This window comes from Triticum urartu, chromosome 7A, assembly GCF_056163025.1.
Source record: "Triticum urartu cultivar PI428250 chromosome 7A, HENAU_Tu73, whole genome shotgun sequence".
Lineage (NCBI taxonomy): Eukaryota > Viridiplantae > Streptophyta > Magnoliopsida > Poales > Poaceae > Triticum > Triticum urartu.
In genome coordinates, this window is record NC_141879.1 from 372,557,204 (window position 1) to 372,570,129 (window position 12,926).

Sequence of the window (12,926 nt, forward strand, 5' to 3'; positions counted from 1 at the left end):
AAGGGAGTACAATAGTGATCTAAGAGTAGATCACTGGACATTGGTCAAAATTATCCTTAGTGGAATAAGGAAATATTTCTCGATTATGGAGGTGACAAAAGGTTCGTCGTAAAAAGTTACGTCGATGCAAGTTTTGACACAGATCTGGATGATTCTAAGTCTCGATCTAGATACATATTAAAAGTGGGAGCAATTAGCTAGAGTAGCTCCGTGCAGAGCATTGTAGACATAGAATTCGCAAAATACTTACGGATCTGTATGTGACAGACCCGTTGACTAAAATTATCTCACAAGCAAAACATGATCACACCTTAGTACTCTTTGGGTGTTCATCACATAAATGATGTGAACTAGATTATTGACTCTAGTAAACCCTTTGGGTATAGGTCACATGACGATGTGAACTATGGGTGTTAATGATGAGGACATCAATACCATCGTTACACCCACAGCCCCTACTGCTACATATACTGGACCAATTACTAGAGCTCGCGCACGCCAATTAAATTACCAGGTACTTTCGTTTCTTGGTAATGATTCTAATGTTCATGAGATTATGATGCTGCCTAAATTGGATACATTTGTTTTGCTTACAAATGAAGTGCCTAGCTTGGAGAAGGATGAACATTGGAGCAAGAACACGCATGGAGTTGATGGCATGCGCAAGGGGATCAAGAACGGAGTTACAAGTGATGATTTCAGGACTTTGAAGCCACCATAAGGAGTGCATGAAGCCTTGGACGAAATATACAAGATGCCACTTCATAATATTCGTCCATAGGCTATTCTAGGTGCTGCGTCACCTTATTAATGGGCCAGGCCCATGTAATTTCGAAATACTTAAGTATAGGCTATTTTTAGAGTCCGTATGTGTGGGGAAACAAGAGTTAGGGTTGGTTTCGGACCCCACCCTCAAGGGCCACGAAATTCCCCCCTCTTCCTCCATATATACAGCCCTTAGGGCATCGTTTAGACTTTGGGTTTTGTTTAGATTAAAAGTTCGCCATAGCTGCAACTTCGCGTACTTCGTTTGTGTCCAACGACCAGACCAAGACGTCACAGAACCCCACCTTGATAAATAAAGCTTTCATCTTATATTCGCAATATCCCGATTGCAATCTCAGTTTCTTGCTTGTTCTTCATTTGCTCGCAGGAAACAGACCCTCGTGGTCAGGTTGATCGTGCTCCGGCGTGGTCAATAACCCTCGGAAGTTGGTTTAGCGATTGCTAAGGCACGACGTCTCGCACGTTCGTAGTCGGATCGTCAAGGTCGACTCCCACAGAAAACGATAGCCACCATCTCATCGAAACATCGGGACACCTTAGCCTCTATCAAGTGGTATCAGATTTCCAGGTTGCTCGGTGAGATTTTACAGTTTTTCGTAGATTAGATCGAGTCTGTTCTTCATACCTACAGTCCACGAAAAAGCCAGAAAAAAAATTAGGGTTAGTTCATCATATCCGAACCAATCTGAGCCTTTGCATAATCTTTTTAGGGTTTTTGCTTTGTTGAATTTGCGGTTGCATCGTCGTGTCAAGTTGCTGGTCTTAGAGTCTAGTCTTTTAGAGTTTCGAGTTCTGGTCACAAGTTGTCACGCCGCCGCCGCACCATCATCATCGCCCATCTACCACTTTTGCTTATCCGCCATCGCTCTGAATCCATATCCATATACCACCACCAATCCGTATCCATATACCACCACCAATCTGTATCCATATACCACCACCGCTACCATATACCACCACCGCTGCCATATACCACAACCATATATCCACCACCAATCCGAGTTCTACTCATATTAGGTTTGTTCTTGAGATCAATCTAAATTCCGATTCGTTTTTCCTTGCCTGCGTAGGTCTCGGAGACCCCCAGGCAGTTTTTAGGCCAAAATTTTCACGGGCAAATTTTTTTTTCCTTATCCTATTTTTAGGGTTTTCTGAGTCTTTTGAGCCACCTGCCATCATAGTGATTTTTTGTCGCACTTTTTCGTCGTCGCTGCCCTAATTTCCGAAAAAAAGTGAAAAAAAAAATTCCGTGCCCATCCTATCAGTTTGACGAGGGAAGAGTTTTGAGACACTCGCCATTATAGTGATTTTTCGCAAAAAAAGGGGAGCGCAAAAAAAAGAGCGAAAAAAAAGTTCCAGAGTGTGCTTTTCCCTTATTTACGTGCAGCGTCGTGATTTTGTTAGTGTTCTAGGCTCGCGTCTCTAGCACGGTCTAGCCTAGGACCAGCACAGTACCGTCGTTGAGCGTTTATTCAACTTTGCATCTCTGAATTGATTATTGCTGACCCTTTTTGCTACCATACTATAAGCCTTCCCAGCTCCACATACATCTACATCGTGCGTTTGACTCTCCCTGGCAATCGCTCTATCCAAGCTTTTGAGAGTTTTTGACTCCAACGGTTGCCGATCACCGCCTGCTGCTGGGTAAGAACTGGTAAGAATTTGAGATTTGCTTGACGGATTTGTGACACCCGCCACCACCACCACTTGTTAGTAGTCTGTAGGATCATATTCTTGTGTGTTTCTATTGCTGCTAACCATGCCAGGATCACAAGCCGACGAGACTGACTGGGAGAACTTGACGAACAAGGAGCTTCATGATACGTTTCAGCAAATGATGAATGGACAGGTGCAAGATGTGATAAACAGATTTGAAGAGGCCATGGAGAAGATAGATGGCATGGAGAAGACGTTTGAAACAAAGCTCGATAACAAGTTTGCTGAATTGCTTTCGCGTTTTCCACCACCACCACCGGCTGCTCCTGCCGCACCTCTGCCACAACAGCAACAACACCGACTACCTCCACGTCGGGAAACAGCCCTCCGCCGAGCGAGCCGTGTCCCTCTTCAGTCGGGCCAAACCTCTAGTGCTGCTGTTGATACTTCTGTGGCTCCTACTGCTGATGTGGAGGAGGATGATTATGTGGGAGATTATGAGGATGAGGTTGATCAAAATCAGAACTACGTGCCACCACTAGCACAGCAACCACCAGGTCGTCCACATGCAAATAATGGCAATCGTAGGGCTCACCCTCAGGTACGAGATCATGACCATCTCCCTAAACTAAAATTGAATATTCCACCATTTGAGGGTAGATATGTTCCTGATATATATCTTACTTGGGAGTTAGAAACTGAACAACGATTTACATGTTTACAATATCCCGAGGAGAGACGTGTTCCTGCTGCTGTTTGTGCTTTCACTAATTTTGCATGTGTTTGGTGGTCTGAGCATTGTAGATTATATCCTATTCCGGCTACTTGGGCTGCTTTGAAAACTGCTATGCGTACTCGTTGGGTTCCACCATATTATCAACGTGAATTACTTCAAAAATTGCAGCGCTTAAGACAGGGAAAAAATTCTGTAGAAGAATATTGTCAGGAATTACAAACTGGCATGATTAGATGTGGTATTGTTGAGGAGAATGAAGCTATGCTTGCACGTTTTATGGGTGGATTAAATAGAGAGATTCAAACGATTCTAGAGTATAAGGAGTATACTAATATCACTCGTTTATTCCATCTTGCTTGTAAAGCTGAACGTGAAGTGCAGGATCGACAGGCATTGGCGCGGACTAACTTTTCTGCGGGTCGACCTTGATCATGGACACCACGTGCATCATCTACTTCCACACGTTTTGCTACACCGGCGCCTCCGTCGGCTGCCACCTCCAACCGTGATACAATAAAGCAGGCACAATCACCACTATCTGCCAAGAGCACACCTTCTGGGCCTGCAAAGAGCTCTTCTTCATCCATGGCATCAACAGGGCAAACACATGATATTATTTGTCGACGTTGCAAGGGTGGAGGTCATTATGCGAGAGAATGCCCATCTAAGCGTGTGATGATTGTTACTGAGGATGGTGGGTATGAGTCCGCTAGTGACTATGATGAGGAGACCTTGGCTCTTATTACACGTGACGAACACGGTGGAGACGATTCTGATCATGAGACGCAATACATGGCTCCTGAAGATGCTGACAGGTATGAATGTTTAGTTGCTCAACGTGTTTTGAGTGTGCAGGTTACACAAGCTGAGCAAAATCAGAGGCATAATTTGTTCCATACAAAGGGAGTTGTGAAGGAACGTTCTGTCCGCGTGATCATAGATGGAGGGAGCTGCAATAACTTGGCTAGCATGGAGATGGTGGAGAAGCTATCTCTCACCACAAGACCACATCCACATCCTTACTACATCCAATGGTTCAACAACAGCGGCAAGATTAAGGTAACACGTACTGTTCGTGTGCATTTTAGTATCTCTACATATGCTGATTATGTTGATTGTGATGTGGTACCTATGCAAGCATGTTCCTTATTACTTGGTAGACCATGGCAATTTGATAAAAATTCTGTACACCATGGTAGAAACAATCAGTATACTCTTGTTCATAACGATAAAAATATTACTTTGCTTCCTATGACTCCTGATTCCATTTTGAATGATGATATTAATAGAGCTAATAAAGCAAAACAGGAGACAAATAAGAGAGAAAATCAGATTGTGGCAAAAGAATTTGAGCACCAAATGAAGCCTAATAATAAACCATCTACTGTTGTTTCTGAAATTAAATTGAAAAGTGCATGTTTACTTGCCACCAAATCTGATATTGATGAGCTAGATTTTAGCAAATCTGTTTGCTATGCTTTTGTGTGCAAAGAGGCATTATTTTCATTCGAGGACGTGCCTTCCTCTTTCCCCTGCTATCACTAACATTTTGCAGGAGTTCACTGACGTCTTTCCACAAGACGTGCCACCGGGATTACCACCTATTCGAGGGATTGAGCATCAAATTGACTTAATTCCCGGTGCTTCGCTACCCAACCGTGCACCATACCGTACCAATCCAGAGGAGACGAAGGAGATTATGCGTCAAGTACAAGAACTGCTCGACAAAGGTTATATACGCGAATCCCTTAGTCCTTGTGCTGTTCCTATCATTTTAGTGCCGAAAAAGGATGGTACGTCGCGTATGTGCGTTGATTGTAGAGGCATTAATAATATTACTATTCGTTATCGTCATCCTATTCCTAGGTTAGATGATATGCTTGATGAATTGAGTGGCTCTACAATATTCTCCAAAGTTGATTTGCGTAGTGGATACCATCAAATTCGTATGAAATTGGGAGATGAATGGAAAACAGCATTTAAAACTAAGTTTGGATTATATGAGTGGTTAGTCATGCCTTTTGGGTTAACTAATGCACCTAGTACTTTCATGAGGTTAATGAACGAAGTTTTACGTGCTTTCATTGGACGATTTGTGGTAGTTTACTTTGATGACATATTGATTTATAGCAAATCTTTGGAGGAACATTTGGAACATTTACGTGTTGTTTTTATTGCTCTACGTGATGCACGTTTGTTTGGAATCCTTGGAAAGTGCACCTTTTGCACCGACCGAGTATCTTTTCTTGGCTATGTTGTTACTCCACAGGGAATTGAAGTTGATAAAGCCAAGATTGAAGCTATTGAGAGCTGGCCGCAGCCCAAAACGGTCACACAAGTGAGGAGTTTCCTTGGCCTCGCTGGTTTCTATAGGCGTTTTGTGAGAGATTTCAGCACCATTGCTGCACCTCTCAACGAGCTTACAAAGAAGGATGTGCCTTTTGTTTGGGGTACCGCACAGGAAGAAGCCTTCACGGTATTGAAAGATAAGTTGACACATGCTCCTTTACTCCAACTTCCTAATTTCAATAAGACTTTTGAGCTTGAATGTGATGCTAGTGGAATTGGATTAGGAGGTGTTTTATTACAAGATGGAAAACCTGTTGCATACTTTTCTGAAAAATTGAGTGGGCCTAGTCTGAACTATTCTACTTATGATAAAGAATTATATGCTCTTGTTCGGACCTTAGAAACATGGCAACATTATTTATGGCCCAAGGAATTTGTTATACATTCTGATCATGAATCTTTGAAACACATTAAAAGTCAAGCAAAACTGAACCATAGACATGCTAAATGGGTTGAATTCATTGAGACTTTCCCTTATGTCATTAAACACAAGAAGGGTAAAGAAAATGTTATTGCTGAAGCCTTGTCTCGTCGTTATACTATGCTTTCACAACTTGACTTTAAAATATTTGGTTTGGAGACCATCAAAGATCAATATGTTCATGATGCTGAATTTAAAGATGTATTGCAGAATTGTAAGGAAGGGAGAACTTGGAACAAGTTCGTTCTTAACGATGGATTTGTGTTTCGTGCTAACAAGCTATGCATTCCAGCTAGCTCCGTTCGTCTTTTGTTGTTGCAGGAGGCGCATGGAGGAGGATAATGGGACACTTTGGCGTCAAGAAGACGGAGGATATACTTGCTACACATTTCTTTTGGCCAAAGATGAGACGGGATGTTGAGCGTTTTGTTGCTCGCTGTACTACATGTCAAAGAGCTAAGTCACGACTCAATCCTCATGGTTTATATATGCCTTTGCCAGTACCTAGTGTTCCTTGGGAGGATATATCTATGGACTTTGTTTTAGGTTTACCTCGAACAAAGAAGGGGAGGGATAGCATATTTGTTGTCGTGGATAGGTTCTCGAAAATGGCACACTTTATACCATGTCATAAAAGCGATGATGCTGTTAATGTTGCTGATTTGTTCTTTCGTGAAATTATTCGCTTACATGGTGTGCCAAATACTATTGTTTCAGATCGTGATACTAAATTTCTTAGCCACTTTTGGAGATGTTTATGGGCTAAGTTGGGGACTAAGCTGCTTTTTAGTACTACTTGTCACCCCCAAACTGATGGACAAACTGAAGTAGTCAATAGAACATTGTCTACTATGCTTAGGGCTGTTTTGAAGAATAACAAGAAAATGTGGGAAGTATGCTTGCCTCATATTGAATTTGCTTATAATCGTTCATTGCATTCTACTACTAAGATGTGCCCTTTTGAAATTGTGTATGGTTTCCTACCTCGTGCACCTATTGATTTGTTGCCTCTTCCATCTTCAGAGAAGGTTAATTTTGATGCTAAAGAACGTTCTGAATTGATTTTAAAAATGCATGAGTTAACTAAGGAAAACATTGAGCGTACGAATGCTAAATATAAACTTGCTGGAGATAAGGGTAGAAAACATGTTGTGTTTGCGCCTGGAGATCTTGTTTGGTTACATTTGCGTAAATATAGATTTCCTAATCTACGCAAATCAAAGCTAATGCCACGTGCTGATGGTCCTTTTAAGGTGTTAGAGAAAATAAATGATAATGCATATAAACTTGAGCTACCTGCAGATTTTGGGGTTAGTCCCACTTTTAACATTGCAGATTTGAAGCCTTATTTGGGTGAGGAAGATGAGCTTCCGTCGAGGACGACTTCATTTCAAGAAGGGGAGGATGATGAGGACATCAATACCATTGTTACACCCACAGCCCCTACTGTTACATATACTGGACCAATTACTAGAGCTCGCGCACGCCAATTAAATTACCAGGTACTTTCGTTTCTTGGTAATGATTCTAATGTTCATGAGATTATGATGCTGCCTAAATTGGATACATTTGTTTTGCTTACAAATGAAGGGCCTAGCTTGGAGAAGGATGAACATTGGAGCAAGAACACGCATGGAGTTGATGGCATGCGCAAGGGGATCAAGAACGGAGTTACAAGTGATGATTTCAGGACTTTGAAGCCGCCATAAGGAGTGCATGAAGCCTTGGACGAAATATACAAGATGCCACTTCATAATATTCGTCCATAGGCTATTCTAGGTGCTGCGTCACCTTATTAATGGGCCAGGCCCATGTAATTTCGAAATACTTAAGTATAGGCTATTTTTAGAGTCCGTATGTGTGGGGAAACAAGAGTTAGGGTTGGTTTCGGACCCCACCCTCAAGGGCCACGAAATTCCCCCCTCTTCCTCCATATATACAGCCCTTAGGGCATCGTTTAGACTTTGGGTTTTGTTTAGATTAAAAGTTCGCCATAGCTGCAACTTCGCGTACTTCGTTTGTGTCCAACGACCAGACCAAGACGTCACAGAACCCCACCTTGATCAATAAAGCTTTCATCTTATATTCGCAATATCCCGATTGCAATCTCAGTTTCTTGCTTGTTCTTCGTTTGCTCGCAGGAAACAGACCCTCGTGGTCAGGTTGATCGTGCTCCGGCGTGGTCAATAACCCTCGGAAGTTGGTTTAGCGATTGCTAAGGCGCGACGTCTCGCACGTTCGTAGTCGGATCATCAAGGTCGACTCCCACAGAAAACGATAGCCACCATCTCATCGAAACATCGGGACACCTTAGCCTCTATCAGTTAATCACATGGTGATGTGAACTCTTAGTGTTGAATCACATGGCGATGTGAACTAGATTATTGACTCTAGTGCAAGTGGGAGACTGAAGGAAATATGCCCTAGAGGCAATAATAAAGTTATTATTTATTTCCTTATATCATGATAAATCTTTATTATTCATGCTAGAATTGTATTAACCGGAAACATAATACATGTGTGAATACATAGACAAACAGAGTGTCACTAGTATGCCTCTACTTGACTAGCTCATTAATCAAAGATGGTTATGTTTCCTAACCATAAACAAAAGAGCTGTTATTTGATTAACGGGATCACATCATTAGGAGAATGATGTGATTGACATGACCCATTCCATTAGCTTAGCACCCGATCGTTTAGTATGTTGCTATTGCTTTCTTCATGACTTATACATGTTCCTATGACTATGAGATTATGCAACTCCCGTTTGCCGGAGGAACACTTTGTGTGCTACCAAACGTCACAACGTAACTGGGTGATTATAAAGGAGCTCTACAGGTGTCTCCAAAGGTACATGTTGGGTTGGCGTATTTTGAGATTAGGATTTGTCACTCTGATTGTCGGAGAGGTATCTCTGGGCCCTCTCGGTAATGCACATCACATAAGCCTTGCAAGCATTGCAACTAATGAGTTAGTTGTGAGATGATGTATTACGGAACGAGTAAAGAGACTTGCCGGTAACGAGATTGAACTAGGTATTAAGATACCGACGATCGAATCTCGGGCAAGTAACATACCGATGACAAAGGGAAAAATATATGTTGTTATGCGGTCTGACCGATAAAGATCTTCGTAGAATATGTGGGAGCCAGTATGAGCATCCAGGTTCCGCTATTGGTTATTGACTGGAGATGTGTCTCGGTCATGTCTACATTGTTCTCGAACCCGTAGGGTCCGCACGCTTAAGGTTTCAATGACAGTTATATTATGAGTTTATGAGTTTTGATGTACCGAAGGAGTTGGAGTCCCGTATGAGATCGGGGACATGACGAGGAGTCTCGAAATGGTCGAGACGTAAAGATCGATATATTGGACGACTATATTCGGACATCGGAAAGGTTCCGAGTGATTCGGGTATTTTTCGGAGTACCGGAGAGTTACGGGAATACGTATTGGGCCTTATTGGGCCATACAGGAAAGAAGAAAAAGGGCCTCAAGGGTGGCCGCACCCCTCCCCTTGGTCTGGTCCGAATTGGACTAGGGAAGGGGGCGCCCCCTTCCTTCCTTCTCCTTTTCCCTTCTCCTTTTCCTATTCCATATGGGAGGTGGAATCCTACTAGAACTAGGGAGTCCTAGTAGGACTCCACACTTGGCGCGCCCCCTCCTAGGGCCGGCCTCCTCCTCCCTTGCTCCTTTATATACGGGGGCAGGGGGACACCTCTAGACACAAGTTGATCCACGTGATCATATTCTTAGCCGTGTGCGGTGCCCCCTTCCACCATAATCCTCGATAATATTGTAGCGGTGCTTAGGCGAAGCCCTGCGACGGTAGTACATCAAGATCGTCACCACGCCGTCGTGCTGACGGAACTCTTCCCCGACACTTTGCTGGATCGGAGTCCGGGGATCGTCATCGAGCTGAACGTGTGCTAGAACTCGGAGGTGCCATAGTTTCGGTGCTTGATCGGTCGGGCCGTGAAGACGTATGACTACATCAATTGCATTGTGCTAATGCTTCCGCTGTCGGTCTACAAGGGTACGTAGATCACACTCTCCCCTCTCGTTGCTATGCATCACCATGATCTTGCGTGTGTGTAGGAATTTTTTTGAAATTACTACGTTCCCCAACAGTCACGTCGTCAACTTTCAACCCTTTCTGACATAATTTGATATTTTTGATACATTACTGATTTGTTTTGAGCTCAATGACCCTGAAATTGAAAAGCACTACAAATGAACTCTAAAAAGGTCGAAACTTAGCATGGTATCATCATTTCACCCACATGGCATTTGCAAAAAAGTAGAGATGGTTACGGCAAAAACTGGATGCACTTTGTGTACAAACTGGACACTCTCATTCGAAGTATCAGGGTTTTGGACGAAAACTCATCTGTTACATCGGCTATTCAAAATTTTAATAACTTATTACAGCTCCAGACTTTTTTGCGTTCATTATGCACCATTCAAAACCACGTCGTCAACTTTCAACCCTTTCTGATATAATTTGTTATTTTTGATGCATTTACTGATTTGTTTTGAGCTAAATGACCTTGGAATTGAGAATCACTACAAATAAACTCTGAAAAGGTTGAAACTTGGCATGGTATCATCATTTCACCCACATGGCATGTGCAAAAAAGTAGAGATGGTTACGGCAAAAACTGGATGCACCTCGTGTACAAACTGGACACTCTCTTTCGAAGTATCAGGGTTTCGGACGAAAACTCATCTGTTACACCGACTATTCAAAATTTGAATAACTTATTACAATTCCAGACTTTTTTGCGTTCATTATGCACCATTTAAAGCCATGTCATCAACTTTCAACCCTTTCTGATATAATTTGATATTTTTGATGCATTTACTGATTTGTTTTGAGCTCAATGACCCTGAAATTGAAAAGCACTACAAAAGAACTCTGAAAAGGTTGAAACTTGGCATGGCATCATCATTTCACCCACATGGCATGTGCAAAAAAGTAGAGATGGTTACGGAAAAACTGGATGCACTTCGTGTACAAACTGGACACTGTCTTTCGAACTATCAGGGTTTTGGATGAAAACTCATCTGTTACATCGGCTATTCAAAATTTTAATAACTTATTACAACTCCAGACTTTTTGCATTCATTATGCACCATTCAAAGCCACGTCGTCAACTTTCAACCCTTTCTGACATAATTTGATATTTTTGATGCATTTGCTGATTTGTTTTGAGCTAAATGACCCTGAAATTGAAAAGCACTACAAATGAACTCTAAAAAGGTAGAAACTTGGCATGGTATCATCATTTCACCCACATGGCATGTGCAAAAAAGTAGAGATGGTTACGACAAAAATTGGATGCACTTTGTGTACAAACTGGACACTCTCTTTCGAATAATCAGGGTTTCGGACGAAAACTCATCTGTTACATCGGCTATTCAAAATTTTAATAACTTATTACAACTCCGGACTTTTTTGCGTTCATTATGCACCATTCAAAGACAAGTCTCATCTTTCAACCCTTTCTGACATAATTTGATATTTTTGATGCATTTACTGATTTGTTTTGAGCTAAATGACCCTCAAATTGAAAAGCACTACAAATGAACTCTAAAAAGGTTGAAACTTGGCATGGTATCATAATTTCACCCACATGGCATGTGCAAAAAAGTAGAGATGGTTACGGAAAAAACTGGATGCACTTTGTGTACAAAATGGACACTCTCTTTTGAGGAATCACGTTTTCGGACGAAAACTCATCTGTTACGCCCGCTATTCAAAATTTTAATAACTTATTACAACTCCGGACTTTTTTGCGTTCATTATGCACCATTCAAAGCCACGTCATCAACTTTCAACCCTTTCTGACATAATTTGATATTTTTGATGCATTTACTGATTTGTTTTGTGCTAAATGATCCTGAAATTGAAAAGCACTACAAATGAACTCTGAAAAGGTTGAAACTTGGCATGGTATCATCATTTCACCCACATGTCATGTGCAAAAAAGTAGAGATTGTTACAGCAAAATCCGGATGCACTTCATGTACAAACTAGACACTCTCTTTCGAACTATCAAGGTTTCGGACGAAAACTCTTTCGAACTACTCAAAAATAAATATAATAAAATAAATAAAGCAGAAACTAAAAAAAAGCTACTCAGAAATAAATAGAAGAAAATAAATAAAGCAGAAAAGAAAAAAAATTATATAAAAAATTGTTGGGGCGTTGTCCAGTGGGCCTGCTAGGCCTTGGGCATGTAAATTCAGGCCCACCAGGGCCAGCAGGCTCACAGGACAGCGCGCCATAGTTAGGCCCAGAAGACTAGTTTGAAGAGGAGTTCGATAGAGCAGCTGCGACTGGGTTTATAAACCAGTGCGCCTGCCCTTCGCCCGACGAGGTGGGACTAAACTTTGTGCACCGCAGCACGCCCTTTAGTACCGGTTTGTGGCTCCAACCGGTACTAAAGGCCACCCTTTAGTACCGGTTGGAGGCACAAACCGGTACTAAAGGGGGCTGCTCCCCACCGCTTGGCCTGGCCAAAATTGGCCTTTAGTACCGGTTGGTGGCTCCAACCGGTACTAGAGGCCCTCCTATATATATAGCACTTGTGAAAAAATCAGTTTCATCTCCCCATCTCCAACCTCTTCGCGACATTGCCGCCGCTCCCGTCCCGCACCATCACCCATCGCTGTCTCGCCCTCGCCGCCCCCGCCGCCTGTCGTCGCCGCCCCCGTCGTCGCTGTCTCGCAATGCCGCCCCATACGCTGTCGCCCCGTACGTCGCCGTCTTGCCCCCGCTGCCCGTACGCCACCGCCCCGTATGCCACTGGCCCCGCTCATACACACACACACACACACACACACAAACACGTACACACGCGCATGCCCACACACACACATTTTTTTACTTATTTTCTGTTTTCTGTTTTTTAGATTAATGCATGTCAAATTGTTAATTAGATGATCGAATTAGATGAATTACCTAGGTAA